Source organism: Muntiacus reevesi, chromosome 5 (genome assembly GCF_963930625.1).
Source record: "Muntiacus reevesi chromosome 5, mMunRee1.1, whole genome shotgun sequence".
Lineage (NCBI taxonomy): Eukaryota > Metazoa > Chordata > Mammalia > Artiodactyla > Cervidae > Muntiacus > Muntiacus reevesi.
Genome location: NC_089253.1, coordinates 30,432,300 through 30,453,431, shown reverse-complemented (window position 1 = coordinate 30,453,431; position 21,132 = coordinate 30,432,300).

Sequence of the window (21,132 nt, the reverse complement as noted above, 5' to 3'; positions counted from 1 at the left end):
TGATAAGTATTTTTATAAAACATGGCTTTAAGGAGTGTATTTTATTACATTATATGTATGTGTCATACTTAATAAGCTCTCTACTGTAAGGCTTTTGCTTTATCAAGATGTACTCTTTATAAAGGGCTTCCTAGGTGGCACTAATGGTAAAGGATGCGCTTGCCAATGCAGGAGACGCAGGACATGTGGGTTTGATCCCTGTGTGGGGAAGATCCCCTGGAGGAGGGCATGGCAACCCACTTCAGTATTCTTGCCTGGAGAATCCCATGGACGAGGAGTCTGGTGGGCTATGGTCCGTAGGGTCGCAAAGAGTCGGGCAAATGTCTTAGTTTCAGATGTACAATACAATGATCCAGCTATAAACATAAATACATATCTATTCTTTTTCAGATTCTTTTCCCTTATAGGTTATTACAAAATATTGAGTATATTACCTGTGCTATACAGTAGGTCTTTGTTGGCTATCTATTTTATATACAGTAATGTGTGTATGTTAAAATAAAATTCCTAGAATTTGAGTTGCTGGATCTTACATATGCATATTTTTAAGGTCTTTGATACCTATTACCAAATTCCTCCACAGGAAATTCTTTATTTTGTTAAACTAGTTTTCCACCTGCATTGTCAGAGGTCACCCATTTCTAGCAAACTTGGAAACACTGGATCTTAATACTTTTAAATACCAGTTGGATAGGTGAAAATTGATGCTCATTGAATTTCTTATTGGCATTGCATTCTCTTAGAAAATAAAAAAAAATTATTTAACCAAAGAGAATTTCTATACCGATTACAAATGTATCAACTTTGTAATCACAAATTTTTGCTTAAATCAAAATTTAGACCTATTGACACGTTTGCTCTTCATGTTTCTATTCTAACTTCATCCTCATAAACTCTGGACTTTCTGATTTAGAACTCCTACATACATAGCTTGTATTTGTGGGGGGAAGGGTTATCCCTACCCCCAAACCATGTGTTTCTGAACTAAAATAAAATGAATGTATTCTCTGTAGGAAAATCCACATCTCTTCTTGTCTTCATTTCTCTACCGTTCTCTACCCTCCATTAGTCACCTCATTTCCCAATTAACCCAAGCATCCTTGATTCTGGGGGTAAAAGGCGAAACTGAGGGCTGTGCAGACAATATATAATACCCCCACGAGGGCGTCAGAATTTGACAGCCTTCAATAGGTTAATTTTTCAAAGTGGTAAGCTGATATTTGTGTATAAAATGCACATCTGCAGTGTAAATGGTATTAAGTGTTGGTGAATTATGGTCCCAGCCCAGGGGTCACTTGGGCTTCAATGCTACAAGCACCTTAATGCTTTTTTGAATGAAGGCTCCACTAATTGCTTCCATATGATTCTCGCCTGGCCCCTCCCCCAGGCCTCCATCACTGTCCCCACCCCCTCCCCACTTGGGCCCTGGCACGGGAATAATGAGCTATGAAATTGTGCTGTATTGACGGGGGTCTGATGTTGGAACAGAACCTGCCATTTTCTCCGGGATTTGCTTTGACTCTTGAAGTTCAGACAGCGTCGGGGGTCAAGTCCCAGAAGCCCCAAGTCCCCACTCCCCTGCTCCCTACCCCCCATTCCTTTAAGCCACTGGGACTGCACACTTACACTGCGAAGGGGCAGGCGGATCATTAATTAGCTCGGCTCTTAGGCTGTCTGCTGGGAGGGGGATCCGAGCACATTTTAGAGGGTGTGCTGGTGTGTTGATGGGAGGAGGAAGAGGAAAGAAGTTGTAGGCATTCCCCAAACACACTGTTGGAAGGGCCGCCTGGGTGAAGCGAGCCCTTGAGAAATGAGTCTTCTGAGATTTCATCCTCTCCATCCAGATAACCATGCACAGCCTGAACCCCAGCAGGCTGGAAGGAGCACTAAGAGACAACTCAGGGTGGCCACCCAGACCGGAGTTCAAGTCAAGAACCTCGTCGATTTGGATAAAAGAGGATCAGTAGGAGACCTGGCAATGAACAAACATGGAAAAGTCCTGCATATATTATGCACCTACTGCATACCAGGCACTTCTGTGAGCATCCCTGACTCTACCCACTGGCTCCTTTGGGAGGCGGGTAGGAACGTGCCCATTCACATCAAGCTGCTTGGCCAAGATGACCACTGGATCTTAGAGCTGTCAGATCTGATTCACACTCAGATCTGCCTGACTTTCAACCTGTTCTCTCCAGGACCATAAGCCTGTGGTGTGTGGCCTGGAGTCACTCAGACCTGGGCTGGAAGCGGACCATTTCACTCAAAAACTGGGTAACCCAGAGATTCTCAATTTTCATGTCTATAAAATGAGATGCTCTTTCTATATGCCATTTACAACAGTTGTGAGAATAAAAGAATGAATGTGAAGCAGTCAACAGAGTGTAGTGCCTGCGTAGCATTCTGAAGATATTAGTTGTTATCAGGCATTACTGCTTGTTATTACTATTACTATGTTTCCTCCTAGGAACCACTCATCCAGCCACTCATACTCCTTGACCGTCAGTCAGTCTAGAGCACCCCTTCTAGCCTCCCTGGACTCTAAGCTCTGCTTCTTCTAGCCAGTCCAGCTTGAGAGGACTTGGCATCCCTGAGTTCCTACAGCTGTCTGTCCTATTTCCTTGGCAGTGATAAATTCTGTCTTCTTTCTTTAATTGTATTGTTGAACTAGCATTTTTATTTTATGGCTGTTTAATTTCCCCATGTTTATGGTCTATTCCCAACTAAATTGTGAGGATAGCTGTAGAACAAAGATCTCACATTTCTTTGAGTGTCTTAGAGTACCTGGTTGGAAGCCATGCCAATATTGCTGCTCAAAAATGTTTGAGAATGCTATCTTAATAAGTAGCAATTTAATAAAAAGAGTGTAAAATCTTATGCTAGGCACCCTGAATAAAACGAGTGGAGTTTGTTTTTATCTCTCCCATCACAGGTCTGGTCTGCAGTCTCTACCCTGGTCATTGATGCTCAATCTGGCATCTAAATACTAGTCAGTGTTTGGTAGGGGGATTCTCTTTTGAGATAACTAGATGTTATTTAAAAAAAAAAAACCAAAACAGAACACCTTGGTAAATGAAACAGCTCAAAAAATGGATTCAGGGACTTCCCTGATAGTCCAGTGGTTAAGATGCCACGATCCCAATGCAGGGTGTGTGTGTTTCATCCCTTGTTGGGGAACTAAGATCCTGCATGTCACTTGGCAAAAAAAAAAAAAAAAAAAAAAATCAGCTTCAGCCAGACTAAACTGTATTTGTTTTGAAAGGTTCTTTTCTCTCCTCCATGGATTTGGCTTTGTAGCAAAACAAATAGTTGGCATTTACGTATCTTTATGCAGCACAATGTCATGCTGTATGCTTACATTTAGAGTTCTTTCAGACACATTTTACAGAAACTCAACACAAACCAGCTTGAGACAAAAAATGGATGTTAGGAATGAATTTGAAAACTGGAACAGCTTTCAGAGCTCTTAGAAATTGGAATCTGTGAGCAGCAGAAACTAACACAGCATTGTAAAACAACTAAATTCCAGTAAAAACAAAACACAAAAACAAACCTGGAATCGGAACCATCTTCCTCTTTCTGCATTCCCTACCTCTCACTCCCCCATCCCAGGTGGTAGATTTACTCCATCTTTCTTTTCAGCTCTGAGATTATACTCTTAACCCTCCACAATCAAATAAGAAAGGAGTTTTCTCCAGCAGCTCTACTTAGGAAACTACGAGGAAGAATTCTGATAGAAACAGGAACATGGGTATTATAGTTAGCATAACCTGGGTCCCATGTGTCCTTTGCTCCCACCCTTGTTATAATCAGAATGACCACTCTTCAACAGTCTTAAGACAGCGAGCATGAAAGGTTAAACAACTGAGCATTGCTAGATAGTTTTGTCTTGCCCTCACTCATCATATTATTTATTTAACAAGTATTTACTGACCTCTGAAGAGAGAATGAACAGGGGAGATGATTAGTATCTTTACGTACTCAATATTCAAAGGGGGAAGAATGGCGATTAAATAATTTCAAATAGGGACACCCCTGGTGCCCCAGTAGTTTAGACTCCACCTTCCAATGCAGGGGATGTAGGTTCGATCTCTGGTCAGGGAAGCAAGATCCCAGGTGTCCCATGACCCCAAAAAACAGAGCATAAAAACAACATAGATGTGATATTGTAACAAATGCAACGTAGACTTTAAAAAGGATCCACCTCCAAGAAAGAAAAACTTAAAAGAAATCATTAAAAAAAGTTCCTAACAAAAGATTTGGTAGAAGTTGTGAAAGGAAAACTCAGAGTGGTCCAGGAGCATCCAATTCAAGGAAGAGATGGATTCCAGGATGAAGAGAAGTATTGTAATTGCCCTGGAGGAGAGGAAGAAAGAGAACATTTGCCACCTGTGAGAATGCCTACAGGAGAAAAAGCAAGCTCAGTCTGAGAAACTGAGAGCTAAAGACTCAGAATGCTGACACCTGGAGACTTGTCCTTCTCCTCTGGATCCCCCACACAGGGTTTTTACTAGAATCTTGAGTGGTATGCTCAACCCAGCCTCTTAGTCAACCTTTCCAAGTGTGCGTGTGTTAGACCTTTGACTTTAGAAGGTAGAAAAGCTTGCTTTCTACCATTCTGATCATGAAAGGCAGTCCATTGTTCACTTGAAATGTACTTTGGACAGTGGAGATCTCTGCAACCCACTTAGACAGCTGGGGTTGGAGAAGGTGGAGGCCACGTTGTTCTTTTCCATATCACCTTGTCATTTGATCATGGACATCCATGTTAGGAGATCATCCTTCTCCTAACCACATATCACCCTATTAATAACTCTCTTGTACAACATACTTTCTACCTGTTACATTTATCTGTGTTCACTTCTTCATACCACAACTGATCCCCAAGAACACGATGAAGTTGGTTATCTGTCTGTCTTCTGTGTCTCTTTCAACAGTGTATCTACCAGAGTAGGTACAGGTGCTTACGATGAAATTCATGCTTATATGGTAAATACTGTTTCCCAAGTATTATTCTTTGTAATCTGCATAACAGTTCTATCAGGGAAGCAAAATTAGCAACACTTTTCAAATGAGTAAACTGGGTCACAGGCAGGTTAAGTAACTAGTGAAATGTCACAGAGCTTATAAACACTGGAGTCAAAATTTGAACTGAAGAAATCTGGTTCCAGAATCCAATACTATCTATTGAGTACTAAATAAATTCATAAATGGTTATAAAGGTGGATGGATGGATGGATGAGTAAGAACAAAACTGGAGGCATAGAATCCTGGAAATGGAGCAATCAGGAAGAATTCTCAACAGAAATTCATAGGACTGAGTGTATCTTAAAAACCACAGAAGAAAAAACAGAAAGAGAAATTAAGGAAACAATACCATTCACCATTGCAACAAAAAGAATAAAATACTTAGGAGTATATCTACCTAAAGAAACAAAAGACCTATACATAGAAAACTATAAAACACTGATGAAAGAAATCAAAGAAGACACAAACAGATGGAGAAACATACCGTGTTCATGGATTGGAAGAATCAATACTGTCAAAATGGCTATTCTACCCAAAGCAATCTATAGATTCAATGCAATCCCTATCAAGCTACCAATGGTATTTTTCACAGAACTAGAACAAATAATTTCACAATTTGTATGGGAATACAAAAAACCTCGAATAGCCAAAGTAATCTTGAGAAAGAAGAATGGAACTGGAGGAATCAACCTGCCTGACTTCAGACTCTACTACAAAGCCACAGTCATCAAGACAGTATGGTACTGGCACAAAGACAGAAATATAGATCAGTGGAACAGAATAGAAAGCCCAGAGATAAATCCACGTACCTATGGACACCTTACCTTTGACAAAGGAGGCAAGGATATACAATGGAAAAAAGACAATCTCTTTAACAAGTGGTGCTGGGAAAACTGGTCAACCACTTGTAAAAGAATGAAACTAGAACACTTTCTAACACCATACACAAAAATAAACTCAAAATGGATTAAAGATCTAAATGTAAGACCAGAAACTATAAAACTCCTAGAGGAGAACATAGGCGAAACACTTTCCGACATAAATCACAGCAAGATCCTCTATGACCCACCTCCCAGAATATTGGAAATAAAAGCAAAACTAAACAAATGGGACCTAATGAAACCTAAAAGCTTGTGCACAACAAAGGAAACTATAAGCAAGGTGAAAAGACAGCCCTCAGATTGGGAGAAAATAATAGCAAATGAAGCAACAGACAAAGGATTAATCTCAAAAATATACAAGCAACTCCTGAAGCTCAATTCCAGAAAAATAAATGACCCAATCAAAAAATGAGCCAAAGAACTAAACAGACATTTCTCCAAATAAGACATACAGATGGCTAACAAACACATGAAAAGATGCTCAACATCACTCATTATTAGAGAAATGCAAATCAAAACCACAATGAGGTACGCCAGTCAGGATGGCTGTTATCCAAAAGTCTACAAGCAATAAATGCTGGAGAGGGTGTGGAGAAAAGGGAACCCTCTTACACTGTTGGTGGGAATGCAAACTAGTACAGCCACTATGGAAAACAGTGTGGAGATTTCTTAAAAAACTGGAAATAGAACTTCCATATGACCCAGCAATACCACTTCTGGGCATACACACTGAGGAAACCAGATCTGAAAGAGACACGTGCACCCCAATGTTCATCACAGCACTCTTTATAATAGCCAGGACATGGAAGCAACCTAGATGCCCATCAGCAGATGAGTGGATAAGGAAGCTGTGGTACATATACACCATGGAATATTACTCAGCCGTTAAAAAGAATTCATTTGAATCAGTTCTAATGAGATGGATGAAACTGGAGCCCATTATACAGAGTGAAGTAAGCCAGAAAGATAAAGAACATTACAGCATACTAACACATATATATGGAATTTAGAAAGATGGTAATGATAACCCTATATGCAAAAAAGAAAAAGAGACACAGAAGTACAGAACAGACTTTTGAACTCTGTGGGGGAAGGTGAGGGTGGGATGTTTCGAAAGAACAGCATGTATATTATCTATGGTGAAACAGATCACCAGCCCAGGTGGGATGCATGAGTCAAGTGCTCGGGCCTGGTGCACTGGGAAGACCCAGAGGAGTCAGGTGGAGAGGGAGGTGGGAGGGGGGATTGGGATGGGGAATACGTGTAACTCTATGGTTGATTCATGTCAATGTATGACAAAACCCACTGAAATGTTGTGAAGTAATTAGCCTCCAACTAATAAAAAAAATTAAAAGAAAAAAAACCACAGAAGAAAATATGTGCAATTAAATATGGTTGTTTTAATGCCCAGTGGAAAGCTTAGAAGGACATTCCCCAGGTTGCAAATCAGTTCCTCAAATCTATATACAGACCTTATCTAACTACAAACATGTGATTCACAATGATTAAGAGTAATCTTGAATTCCACTTTTCTAAACTCCAAATAATTTTGTAATTTCCCTTTTTCCTATTTCCTCAGATCCCTCAAATCATTCTTCAGTACTCACTTTTGCCATGTAAGTATCATCAATGTCAGTGGCTCAGTCATGTCTGACTCTTTGTGGCCCCATGGACTGTAGCCTCCAGGCTCCTCTGTCCATGAAATTCTCCAGGCAAGAGTACTGGAGTGGGGAGCGATTCCATTCTCCAGGGGATCTTCCTGAACCAGGGATCAAACCCAACTCTCTTGTGTCTCCTGCATTGGCAGGTGGATTCTTTACCACTAGTACCACCTGGGAAGCCCTCTGTTGGAAGCTACTCATTCTTTAAAAAGCTGATGAAATAATTTAAGATGTCAGCCCCAAGAAAACGGCATCTTGGAATACAGCAGAAATAGGATCAAGAGGGAGGCTGCCAGGCCCACTGCTAGTGACAGGATTCCATAGTCTGCATTTTATTATGAGACCCTGGGGGGTTCTAGTTAAACCCACTAGAGCTAAAGAGTTACAGGCATTCCTATCTAATTTACGGTTCTGCAAAACACACTAATTTGATTGAAAAAAAACACATTGTTGAGATAATTTATGTGCTTTTATTGTTAAACATGCATCATAGCTTATAGACTATTGGCCTTTATTTATTTATTTCCTGGAGAAGGGAATGGCTACCCACTCCAGTATTCTTGCCAGGAAAGTTACATGGATAGAGGAGCCTGGTGGGCTACAGTTCATGGGGTCGCATAGAGTCGGACACGACCGAAGAGGCTTAGCTCACATTCAGCACGTCAGTGTGACTCTGTCTTTATTGCAGTGACTCTATAGTAAGGGTTGCAATTTGGGATTGTAGGTTCTGCCATTCTGATATTTTTTTTTCAGAATTGTCTTGGTTATTCTGAGTTCTTTGCTTGTCAATTTTTGTAGAAATCCTGTTGGAATTTTGATACAGATTGCATCAAGTCTATAAATCAAGTGAAAGATTTTGCCATATTAACAATGCTGAGTTTTACAATTCATCAGCATAAAATTTTGGTTTCTTAATTTCAGTAATTTTGGGCTTTAAATTTCTCTCAGCAAGGGTTTATTTACCACATCCTGGTAACACTGTCCACTTTATTTGTAGTGGAATTATAAATGAGTATTCCTACTTACAATTGAGTATCCTTCTTTTCATCCCTTATAACATTGTTGTCATTCATTTAACTTATTTGCTTGTCATAGTCACCCCAAATCATTGCTATTATTAACTTAAGCAAGCATTTTTTAGACTAATATGAATAAGTTAAATCAAAGATTTTATTTGCCTTTGTTTTCCTAAAATTCTCTTTGTTTGTACAGATTCAAATTTCTGACCTATATCCTTTTCCTTCTCTCTGAAGAACCTTTAATCATTCCTGAAAGGCAGGTCTATAGTTTAAATGCTTTAAACAATTTAACTATTTCACCCCATGCTTTTCTTGATAGCATGGTTTCTAACAAAAAGTTCAATAAGATGTTTAAACTTCTTTCTCTGTAGGTAAGTATGCACACTGTTATCTTTTAAGATTTCTCCTTGTTTGTGGTTTGCGCAATTTGAATGGTGTATGCATAGGTGCACTTTTTTGGGGGATCTTTCATCCAGCTTGATATTTTCCGAGTTTCCTGCATCTACAGTTTGATATCTATCATCAATTTTGGAAAATTTTCAGCTGTTATAACTTCCCAATTTTTTCCTTCACCTTCTGGTACTTCCATTACACAGATGTTGCATATTTTAAATTGTCTTGTAGTTTTTGGATATTGTCTTTAAAATTGTTTTTCTTGTTGATTATCAGTTTTGGAAGTTTCTGTTGTTATATATCTTCAATCTCACTGATTCTTTCTCAGGTCATATCTAGTCTGAAAGTGTAAGTGAAAGTGAAGTTGCTCAGTTGTGTCGGACTTTGCGACCCCGTGGACTGTAGCCCACCAGGCTCCTCCGTCCATGGGATTCTCCAGGCAAGAATACTGGAGTGGTTTGCCATTTCCTTCTCCAGGGGATCTTCCCAATCCAGGGATCGAGCCCAGGTCTCCCACATTGCAGGCAGATGCTTTAACCTCTGAGCCACCAGGGAAGCCCCCATATCTGGTCTACTTAGGAACTTATTAAGGCAATGTTCAGTTTTGTTACAGTGTTTTTGATTTCTAGCATTTCCTTTTGGCACTCCCTTGGAGTATCCATTTGTCTTTTTACATTGCTCATCTATTCTTGAATGCTGTTTTTTAGTCACTTTTTCCTTTAGAGTCCCTAACCTATTAACCATATTTTAAGTTCTCCTTCTGATAACCTAAATCTCTTCTGTATCTGTGTCTGATTCTGATACTTCATCTATCTTTTCAAACTGTGTTTTTTGTCTTTTAGGGTGCCTTGCAATTTTTTGGTTAAATACTGGATGTAACTTACTATGTAAAAGGAACTGAGGCAGACAGGCTTTCATTGTGAGATTTTATGTACTGGGGCTAGAAATTAGACTGTGTTAAAAAGCTGTGAAAGTGCTGTACTCACTATGCCAGCAAATTTGGAAAACTCAACAGTGGCCACAGGACTGGAAAAGGTCAGTTTTCATTCCAATCCCAAAGAAAGGCAATGCCAAAGAATGCTCAAACTACTGCACAAATTGCACTCATCTCACATGCTAGCAAAATAATGCTCAAAATTCTCCAAGCCAGGCTTCAGCAATATGTGAACTGTGAACTTCCAGATGTTCAAGCTGGTTTTAGAAAAGACAGAGGAACCAGAGATCGAATTGCCTACATCTGCTGGATCATCAAAAAAGCAAGAGAGTTCCAGAAAAACATCTATATCTGCTTTATTGACTATTGACTATGCCAAAACCTTTGTGTGGATTACAATAAACTGTGGAAAATTCTGAAAGAGATGGGAATACCAGACCACCTGAGCTGCCTCTTGAGAAACCTATATGCAGGTCAGGAAGCAGCAGTTAGAACTGGACATGGAACAACAGACTGGTTCCAAATAGGGAACGGAGTACGTCAAGTTTATATATTGTCACCCTGATTATTTAACTTATATGCAGAATACATCATGAGAAAAGCTGGGCTGGAAGAAGCACAAACTGGAATCAAGATTGCCAGGAGTAATATCAATAACCTCAGATATGCAGATGACACCACCCTTATGGCAGAAAGTAAAGAGGAACTAAAAAGCCTCTTGATGAAAGTGAAAGAGGAGAGTGAAAAAGTTGACTTAAAGCTCAACATTCAGAAAACTAAGATCATGGCATCTGGTCCCATCACCTGATGGGAAATACATGGGAAAACAGTGGAAGCAGTGGATGACTTTATTTTTTTGGGCTCCAAAATCACTGCAGATGGTAACTGCAGCCATGAAATTAAAGGCCGCCTACTCCTTGGAAGGAAATTTATGACCAACCTAGATAGCATATTAAAAAGCAAAGACATTACTTTGTCAACAAAGGTCCGTCTGGTCAAGGCTATGGTTTTTCCAGTGGTCATGTATGGATGTGAGAGTTGGACTGTAAAGAAAGCTGAGCACTGAAAAATGGATGCTTTTGAACTGTGGTGTTGGAGAAGACTCTTGACAGTCCCTTGGACTGCAAGGAGATCCAACCAGTCCATCCTAAAGGAGATCAGTCCTGGGTGTTCATTGGAAGGACTGATGCTGAAGCTGAAACCCCAATACTTTGGCCACCTCATGTGAAGAGTTGACTCATTGGCAAAGACCCTGATGCTGGGAGGGATTGGGGGCAGGAGGAGAAGGGGACGACAGAGGATAAGATGGCTGGATGGCATCTCCGACTCTATGGACATGAGTTTGAGTAAACTCTGGGAGTTGGTGATGGACAGGGAGGCCTGGCGTGCTGTGATTCATGGGGTCCAAATAGTTGGACACGACTGAACGACTGAACTGAACTGTTAACTAAGGCTACAGGTGTCAGAGGCTAAACTTTTCTATGGTATCCTTGTTTTTGTTGTTTTCCTCTGATATTTTTGAGTTTTCCCAGGAACTTTTTCTTAAATATCTTCTGAGAATTGTACTTCCTTTTTTTAATTCACAATACCTGTTATTATTTGGGAATACTGCTGATATGATAGCAAGTGTGGGGATGGGACATTTTCTATAATCCTGTGATTAGGTCTCAAGTCTTTTTGTGAACTTGTGGCCCTACTGTGATCTTCACAGTGTTTCTTAGTCTCCCTCAGTGACACAGGAAAGCTGGAGAGGAATGCAGTGGGTGTTTCTATTCCCCCATGTGGAACCTTGGAGCTGATTTAACTTAGGTATTTCCCTTTCCCTTGGTTGGTTAGACTCTTTGTAGTTAGGTAGTTAGGCTCAGATAAAACAATTTCCCTTGATGGCAGCCTTTTGTTAAAGCAAACAGAATGTTCCTGGCTTATTTAAAAATGGTTACTGGTCTCTCCCTCCTGAAGGAAGCATGGGAAGAAGGCAGATTTTTCTCAATTCTTCACCCTCACAAGCTGGTAGGTAAAACTCATGAAACTGTGGTGATTCTCCTAAGGCTGGAGCCTTTGGAGTTCTTAACTCTTAAGATTACCCTGAGCCTCTAGAAGTTTATTGGTAATAGTTCAAGTTCTCCTACCATGGTACTCACTCCAGAGACAGACTTCTGTTGCTGGGCTGGTGCTCTGGTAAGCCACAACTACATATCTGTCCCCACCTATCTCTCCAACACTGGAGCAGTGATTTGAGCAATGTTCATCCAGAAGGGTGTTGGCCAATCTGAGACTCAACTGAAGGTGTGGAAACTGGACTTCTAGGTACAGAGCCTAACCATTCAGCTAAAGCATCTTCATTAAGTGGGGGTACTTCATTAAGTGAGAACTCAGAACTGTGGGCATAGCGGTGAGGTAGCATGTGTCTGGTTGAAGATGCAAAAGTGAAAGTGAAAGTGAAGAGGCTCAGTGGTGTCACTTTGCGACCCCATGGACTGTAGCCCACCAGGCTCCTCCCTCCATGGGATTCTCCAGGCAAGAATACTGGAGTGGGTTGCCATTTCTTTCTCCAGGGGGATCTTCTCTGAAAAGATGCTGCTAATGTTATCATGACCACTGTCTGCTCACCAGCCAGGGCTCTGCTGCTGCCAACAGATCATGAAAAGAGGATTGACTCTGATGTAACTTCCCAGCTTCAGAAATCGTAAGCGTTATAGGAACCCTGAGCACAGAATAAGGGGTTCTATAGTTGAATATATTGAACTTCTGGACTTCTTACTAGAAGGGTCATGTAGTTACTTGATTACTCAGTGGATGGTCTGAAACATTCTATCTTAATCCAGACCCTTGTCAAGGGATATTCCACTTAAGTAAATATGTTGTAATAAATTGACTTTTTAAAAATTCACTTGAGGTCAAATTACACAGCTATGTTTTCAACAGAAAAAGAGCAGGCATATGCTATAACAAATGAGACATGAGATGTAGGGAGAAACTAGACCTTGCTTTTAGTTGAGGCAGGCCATGTTGAGGGCAATGTTGGCTTGGTTACAGGACAATAATCCCGTGGGTCAGGAGACCCCAATTGCATGAAGTTTTAGAACACCAGATGGCATGAGTAGTGTGCAAAGTTAAAACATCTGCAGATTTTTCTATATGGAATGAAAAGCAAATAAAATTTTAAGAAGCAATGAAACTCATAAAGTTTATGGATTGGCTTTGAAAGGGGACAAGCAAGATATATGGAGACACTGGAGAAGTTAAAAATGAGTACTTCAAAGAGATCAGCAAGTGTTTTCTGGAACCTTCTTTTCCTCTTTTTATTTGAGGGATTTCTTCCCCTATTTTAAAAGTAATTATAGAAAATTCTGAAAACACAGAAAAGAATAAAGAAGACAATCTGTTCCCATTTCAGTTATATATTATTACATCCTTTCATTTTTTCCCCCTAATAATGGGACTTAAGCCAGAGATATCAAGCGAGAACTTCTTTGGATTTAAAAGTTTGAGAACAGACCTAAATGACATTTTAAGTCTAACACTGGAGACAGCACCAGCAAAGAGAATGTGAGGATGTAGGAGCTTTGATTGAGGGTTCATTTGGGGCTTGATTGCCTCTGAGGACATTTTCAACTTAGTACATTTGAAATTTGGGAATAAGAAGAGCTGTTAGGTAAACAAGAAATTTCTTCATCTGGTATTTTTTGGAAAATATGTTCCATGAACAACCAGTGCTAAAGATGTTAATTAATATTCACTGTGAAACACATTTCCACGCTCAAAGGAGTTAAGAACACGGCTGGGCTGAATAAAACCAGATTTCTCTGCTGCAGAATTTCTCATACCATTTAATATGCTACTATGCTGTGTGAGTCTCTGAGACAGGGGGAGAGTATGTAGTATTTCTCAAATACTGACTGAGAAGGTGACCGTGGAAGGAGCTGGTATCCAAAGTAGCCACTTTGGGAAATTCTGCCTTCTATCCATTTGGAATGATGCTTTGCTCATGTTTCTAGAGATGTAGGAGGTAAGCATGCTGCAAAGGACAGTCATGAGACCCTGTGGCAGAGTCACCAAGATGCCTTTGCCAAGCATGGAGTAGGGCACTGGGGGTTCTCCATCAGGTGCTCAAGATCTATTAAGAGGACCAGCTAGGGAAGCAGTCTAGGGGCTACTGCCCCGGAGGAAGCTAGAGAAAGGAGGCAGTGAACCAGGCAGGAGTCAAAGAGGACCACGGAACTGAGGCAAAGCAGACACTGACCCAAAACAGCTCTGCTGGAGCCTGTGGCGAGGAGAAAACAAAGCAGCGAGGCTAATCAGAGCCTCCGGGAAGTTACATTGCTTCTGAGTTAGCTCTTTGGGATTGGAAGCCACTTTCTGCAGTTGAAAGTATTCACAACGGAGCTTCCTTTCTTGGTTTAAAGAATGCATGTCTTATTACCTTCTAAATTGGGCTCTGAGGATCCAGTTCACCACCCTAAAGAGGATTGTGCTGTTTTTAACTTCTACTTACTCAAACACGGTAATACTCATGTGGGAGATAAGGCACATTATGCCGTTTAGAGAGAGGTTAAATAAATGAAGTCAAGAGTTAGCAACACATATACACTGCTGAGAGCATGCATAGAATAGACAACTAATGAGAACCTACTGTCTAGCACAGGGAACTCTGCTCAGCGCTCTCTAGTGACCCGGACAGGAAGGGAGTCCAGAAGTGAGGACTTGTACGTGTGACTGTATGTGTACATGTGATCGATTCATTTGGCAGTATAGCTGAAACTAACACAGCCTTGGAAAGCAACTACACTCCAACAAAATTAATTTTAAAAAGTGTGTAATGGTAACAAGGCAACATGTCCTCAAGAGCGTTGTAGCTATTATTTCATGAAAATGTCTTATCTGTGAATATCATCAAAGGCCTGGAAAATGGGCCTTGTGATTCCCATTCAGACAAGTTTGAAGTCAGGGAACCTTCACTGCAGAGAAATTGGCAGTAGAAGAAATGGTATGGCATTCAGAGTAAGACAGACCTGGATTTTAATTCTGAGATTCCTGAATCTCTTTTTCCTTGCACCCAGGCCATGTCTGAGTCATGCTATATACATATATATGGCCATAAATATTAATAGCTACGAGATCCCAAGTCACTTTCCACATGCTCTATGCTGGCTCATTAGCAATATGATGTGAGCAGTTTATTGTTCTCTCAAAGCTTTCATTTCTCACCTGAAAAATTGGATTAGTGTTATTTTTTAACTCAGAGTTCAAATAGGGTAAATTTTAAATATACATCAAGTATCCAGCAAGGTTCTCAAGTATATACTGACAAAAACTACTCACTGAGCAAGTCATTGGCAGGCCAGGCATACTTTGCCTTCTTTAGTGTTCAAGTTACAGGTTATCAATGCTGACATCCTCTTTAAATGGCAATAAAAGACCTTGATTATCGGTCACTCATGTTCCAGGGAAAAGCTATTTAATCTGAGATGGCTGTATAACTTCAGAAAAATTATTTAACAGCTCTGCTATCTGTCATATATCTTTTGAAACCATTTCATCCCATCCTAGAACAAAATCAATTTGGACTTTGGAAACCTGAGTAGGAGGTTCAGGTATTTGCAACTTTACATCAAGCTCCTGAATGTTTCCAAGTCTGTTCTTCCTCATACATAAAATGCCAATGATATTTGTCCAATCTATTAGGCAGTAGTGTAGTGAGGAAAATCTTAGGTAAAGTGTTTGGAAGTGCTAGGTGGCATGTGGATTTAAGTTACCATAAATGGAGAAAGAGCCTTCACAGGTGTCTGCAGTGGCAGGTTCCATAAAGATGTAGACACTTTGCATTAGAAAGTAAGAGATCAAGGTGTGCGCATGTGTATGTGCGTGTGTGTTTGTGTGCGTGAGTGTATGTGTGTGTTCAGCCGTGTCTGACTCTTTGCGACCCCATGAACTGTAGCCCGCCAGGCTTTGTCCATGGGACTCTCCCAGCAGGAATAATGGGGTGGGTTGCCATTTCCTTCTCTAGGGGATCTTCCTGACCCAGGGATCGAACCTAAGTCTCCTGCCTTGGCAGACAGATTCCTTCCTAGTGCCACCTGAGAAGCCCCAAGAGATCAAGGTACTCATTCTAACTCTATCTGCCTATGTTATCTTTGATGTGTAGTTTTACCTTCTTCTTTCCCATTTTATTATCTGGTAAACAATTTGGAGAAGTGGAAAGGAAGGAGATTTGACTAGGATTCTAAGATTTCTCACTGCTCCCCATTCTAGAAGTCCAAGAATAAACTTCTCTTTTCTGCTGCCATCTTAAGGGGGGAGTCTATGTTTATAAATCTACTTGGCTGCTCTTGTTTGTGGAAAGATACCTGCCAGCAGCACATAGTTTGATAAACCGACTGTGTTTCTGTAAAATTACATCTTTTACGTTTTCCTTCAGAGGAAACAAATACACAGGTTGGCCTCTTTCAAAAGAACTTTTGCCCACATTCTTGCTGGTCAGATACCAGGTGCCTAGAAGCAAGGGATCTTATAAGAATTTCACTTTCGTGCTGCTGAGGACAAAGGGGTCATTTAAAAATTTCACAATCATGAGCAGGCTCAACACTTAGTTTGAAGCACGGAGCCTGATTAATTGGGTTGTCACTTCCAACAGTTCTGAGCTTTGGCCTTTCCACTTGCCAGAAAGAAGAAGAAAAGAAAGCAACATTCCTGTACTTAATTTTCACAACCTTGAACCAACAGAATGTGACAAAGACTGGCTATGTCTCAACCATGAGTTTCTTCTCCCTATAATACTTAACTTCACTGGTTCTTTTCAGTTGTCAAATGGAGGTAACATGTAAAACTAATGCACGAAGCCACTCCTATACATATGCCCCAAATACAACACACACACACACACACACACACACACACACACACACACACTCTTGAGATAGATGCAAAGGCATACAAACTTTCACAAATCACATACACAGCTTTCTGGAACAAGAATGTAATTCTTATTCTTTGTTACTCTCTTCTGGGATTTTTAGGAGAGAGAGTTTTAGCTTCCATTTTATGTTTGCATTAGTCTTCTTATTTCATATTTGACTATTAATATTTATAATTATGGAATGGCAACTGGTGCCTAACGAGTGTTTACCATGTGCGAAGCTCTTTGTATGCAACACTATTTCCACACACTCTAGGAGATCAAAATCATTGTTATTATTGGAACTTTATAGATGAAAAAATCAAAGCCTAGGGACCAAATCACTCACCTAAAGACACAGGGTTTAAACTGATTCTCAAATCAAAACATGTCTGATCCCGAATCCCAAGCTCTTGGCTACCCTTTTCTACTTGTCACACTAATGCCCAAATTTAGCAACTCGATCCATCAAAATCTTTTTAAAGCTAAAAGATGTTGAAGTCCTAATCAGGCAGTAACTATTAAGCATTTGTTGTGAATCTTGAATGGGGTGACCTGCTAGGTATGAAGCGAAGAGATGGTAGAATCCATTCTCAGTCTAAAAGAAGAAAGGGGCAGTATATTACGGGTTGAGCTGTATGAAATAAGAGTAGGACCCAGGTCCCTATGCTCACAAAAGCAGCAATTTGATATTTAACCATCCCAGAGTTTTATCTTGCGTGTTCAGTCGCTCAGTTATGTCTGACTCTTTGTGACTAGAAGCCTAGCCTACCAGGCTCCTCTGTCCATGGGATTTCCCAGGCAAGATAATCAGAGTAGGTTGGATCTTTGGAACTGAAGGATCAAATCCTTGTCTCCTGCATCTCCTGCATTGGCAGGCAGATTCTTTACCACTGTGCCACGTGGGAAGCCAAGTTTTATCCTATATTCAGCCTTTTGGGAAACTATCATTCCTTCTTTTGTCAAATGGTGTTAACATTTTGTCCAAGGCTCTGCCTGCCTAACTGGGCAGAGAGGACTGTCCAGTTCCCTAGCAGCTCATCCCTGGGGAATTTTGATCCTGTCTCAGAGTCATTCCTGGAGGGGGAGGTGCAGCTCAACCCCAATTAAGGCAGTGCTGGGAGTGACAAGTAAATGAGCGCTGGGCTACTCCAGCTCTGCTGCCCTTTCAGAAAGTAATCAAGTCAAATTATCTATGAGAAGAAGCTCAGCTCATGGTTGTGGGGGCGTGTAAATGAAAACCAGATTCAGATGGAGGTTGAATTGAGAAAGCCCAGGAGCTATTTAAGAGAGAGAGAGAAAGAGAAAAGAAGTACGTGCTTTCTCCCTACCCCAGACTCTTTTATTTTACTTCACTAACTCTCTTGTTCCCTTCTCCCTATTTCAGTTTCTTCCCTTCTATGAAGGGAGAGTGCGGAGTGGGTGCTCAGGCATGAATGTGCCTGGCTTCTGGGTGACCTTCCAGCATGATGGGAGGAGAGGAAGGAGTCAGGAAAATTTGGTTTTGGTCTGACTGTGCAGACTGCAGCTTTTGGTCCAGACTGAGCAACTTCACTTTCACTTTTCACTTTCATGCATTGGAGAAGGAAATGGCAACCCACTCCAGTCCTCCTGCCTGAAAATCCCATGGACGGCAGAGCCTGATGGGCTGCAGTTCATAGGGTCTCAAACAGTCGGATACAACCGAGCGACTTCACTTTCACTTTTCACTTTCATGCATTGGAGAAGGAAATGGCAACCCACTCCAGTGTTCTTGCCTGGAGAATCCCAGGGACGAGGGAGCCTGGTGGGCTGCCATCTATGGGGTCACACAGAGTTGGACACGACTGAAGTGACTTAGCAACAGCAGCGGGAGCAGCTCACTGGTGGACCCTATAAAATACACATGAACTTTTCAGGCCACTGGTTCTTCAGGCAATGTTACCCCCCACCCCAGGGTACATTTGGCAATATCTGGATACCTTTTTCATTGTCACAATATTGAGGAGCTTTGCTACGGGCATCTATTGAACAGAGGCCAGGGATGCTACTAAACATCCCGCAATATGCAGGCCCGTCCCGGCCCCAAACATAGAATTATTTGGCCCAAAATGTCAGCAGTGCCCAGGTTGAGAAAACTGCCTGACGAGGGCCTGAATGGAGTCTAGAAATGAAGAAACGGGAGGTCTTTGATCCCTGGGAATTCTCTTCTTTACTGTGCACTTGGCCTCTCTTATGCCCTCATTTGATACTGGCGGCAGAAGCCACGTTAGAGCTGACCTCTCCACTGATGATCTCGTCTCCATGGAGATAAAGCTTTGGTGAGGCCACACTTACCTGTGGGCTCTCTCCCTGGGCTACAGTCCTTGTTCTTCCAATTACTCCCGAGAACCACAGTTCCCTCTCTGAACAGAACTAACTCCAAAGAAGTACCACTCTAACTGGGGACCAACCACATCACCCACTTCTCCCTTCTCCTCCCCACACTTAGTTGTGTGTCCAGATGAAATCAGGAGAACTTTAAAGAGGAAAAGAAGCCCAAATACGATAGTGTCTACGGAGCGTGTGGATGGAAATGGAGAAATCCAATTGCTTTGTCTTAAGGTCACACACCACTTGGCAAGTGGGTCTCTCAATCCAGGTGTTGCTCGATAGCTTGGTAATAGTGGGCTTTCCTGGCGGCTTGGATCGTAAAGAATTCGCCTGTAATGTGGGAGACAGAGGTTTGATCCCTGGGTTGGGAAGGTCCCCTGGAGAAGGGAATGGCAACCCACTCCAGTATTGCTGCCTGGAGAATACCATGGACAGAGGGGCCTGGCAGGCTACAGTCCGTGGGGGTCACAAAGGATCGGACACCACTGAGTGACTAACACTTTCACTTTCACTTGGTGAAAGTGGAAAATGTTCACACCAGGCAATATGGGGCTGGGGAGTTCAGCAGTGGGACAGGGGCAGCCAGCCTGGTGTTGGTGTCATCATAATGCCGCTTCGTGCCTGATTCAGTTTATCTCCTGACCTAAGTCCCTTCATGTGCCTGCCTTTCCTGGTGATCGGTCCCTCTGCATTGCTTCCACTGTCTCTAATAAAATTCATAGCTTCAGCTCATACTCTGTGTATTCTAGGGAGGGGTGCCCACCATTTCTATTTCTAATAGAATAGATGCAGTTCAGCTGCTCTGGTTGTTTCTAAGTTCCACAAGGACAGAGAGAGGAAACTGTGGATCTTTGGAGCCCACTCAGGGTTTGCAATGATGAAGCGAACTTGGAAGAAATGAAGGTGGGAACCTGGGCTCTAAGGGAGAGGATTCTGTAGGGGAGCTGTGGCAACATCAACAGAGCCCAGTGATCAAATGGCCAGTTACCTGAATTTGACCAGGTGTGTCCAGGAATAGACATTCCAACTCTTAGGGTCCTGCCGGCCTCACACTGAGCTGGGAAACATGGCATCTCATGCCAGACTTTATCAGGGCTCAGTGGGAGGAAGAATACATAGTTTCACATTAGAAAGATATAATATTTAGATGCTAATTCTTATCTTCTTCCTTCTGTTCTTTTTTCCTTAGCTGGTACCCTTTCTCTCTCTCTCTCTCACACACACACACATACTGCAAAGCCCTAGTTCAAAGGGATTTTCCCTTACCATGGCAAAAATATTATTTCATGTTTCCAAAAATCTCAAATGAGGAAGCTCAGAGGGTGGCTTGAGTCCTGACAGGCTCGAACAAAATGATTTTTGGATGCAGTGAATGTAACTCAATCAGAAGCATGTGGATTATATTTCTCTTAAAATCCACACCATTTTAAATGAAAGGAAGAGGCATTAGATCAAAGAGACGCTAAATTTTGTTCAGCCTCAGCCTCAAGACCGTGGGCACGTTCTTCACCTCGCTTGTTTCTAGTCTTTATAGGGAAAAGGAGGCTCCACCAGACAGTCTCATGGATTGTCTCTAACTCTGAAAGTCTGTGGCTTTCAGAGCCAGAATTCATCCCATTCGGATACTCTTTCAGCTACTTTTATGGTGAGAACGGGGCTCATGACAGGCCCACAAGGTCCGGACCTGAGACTAGATGTGTTTGGTTGAATCACCCTCAGTGGCCTTCGCTCGCCACAAAAACAGAAAGAAAAGTGAAAACAAATTAAACTCTCCAACACGCAAGCCATCTGGAACTGAACACTTGTTTCGCTTTGTTTTCAAGGGGGGCGGCAATGATTAGGCAGTTCAGAAGAGCCCCCACAATTTCTGATGGAGCATCAGGAAATTGCATTGTTTTAAAGGGCTGAGTTATGCTTCATTGAATGAAAAGCACAAGGAGTTGAGGAATTTACACCACATACCGCCCCACAG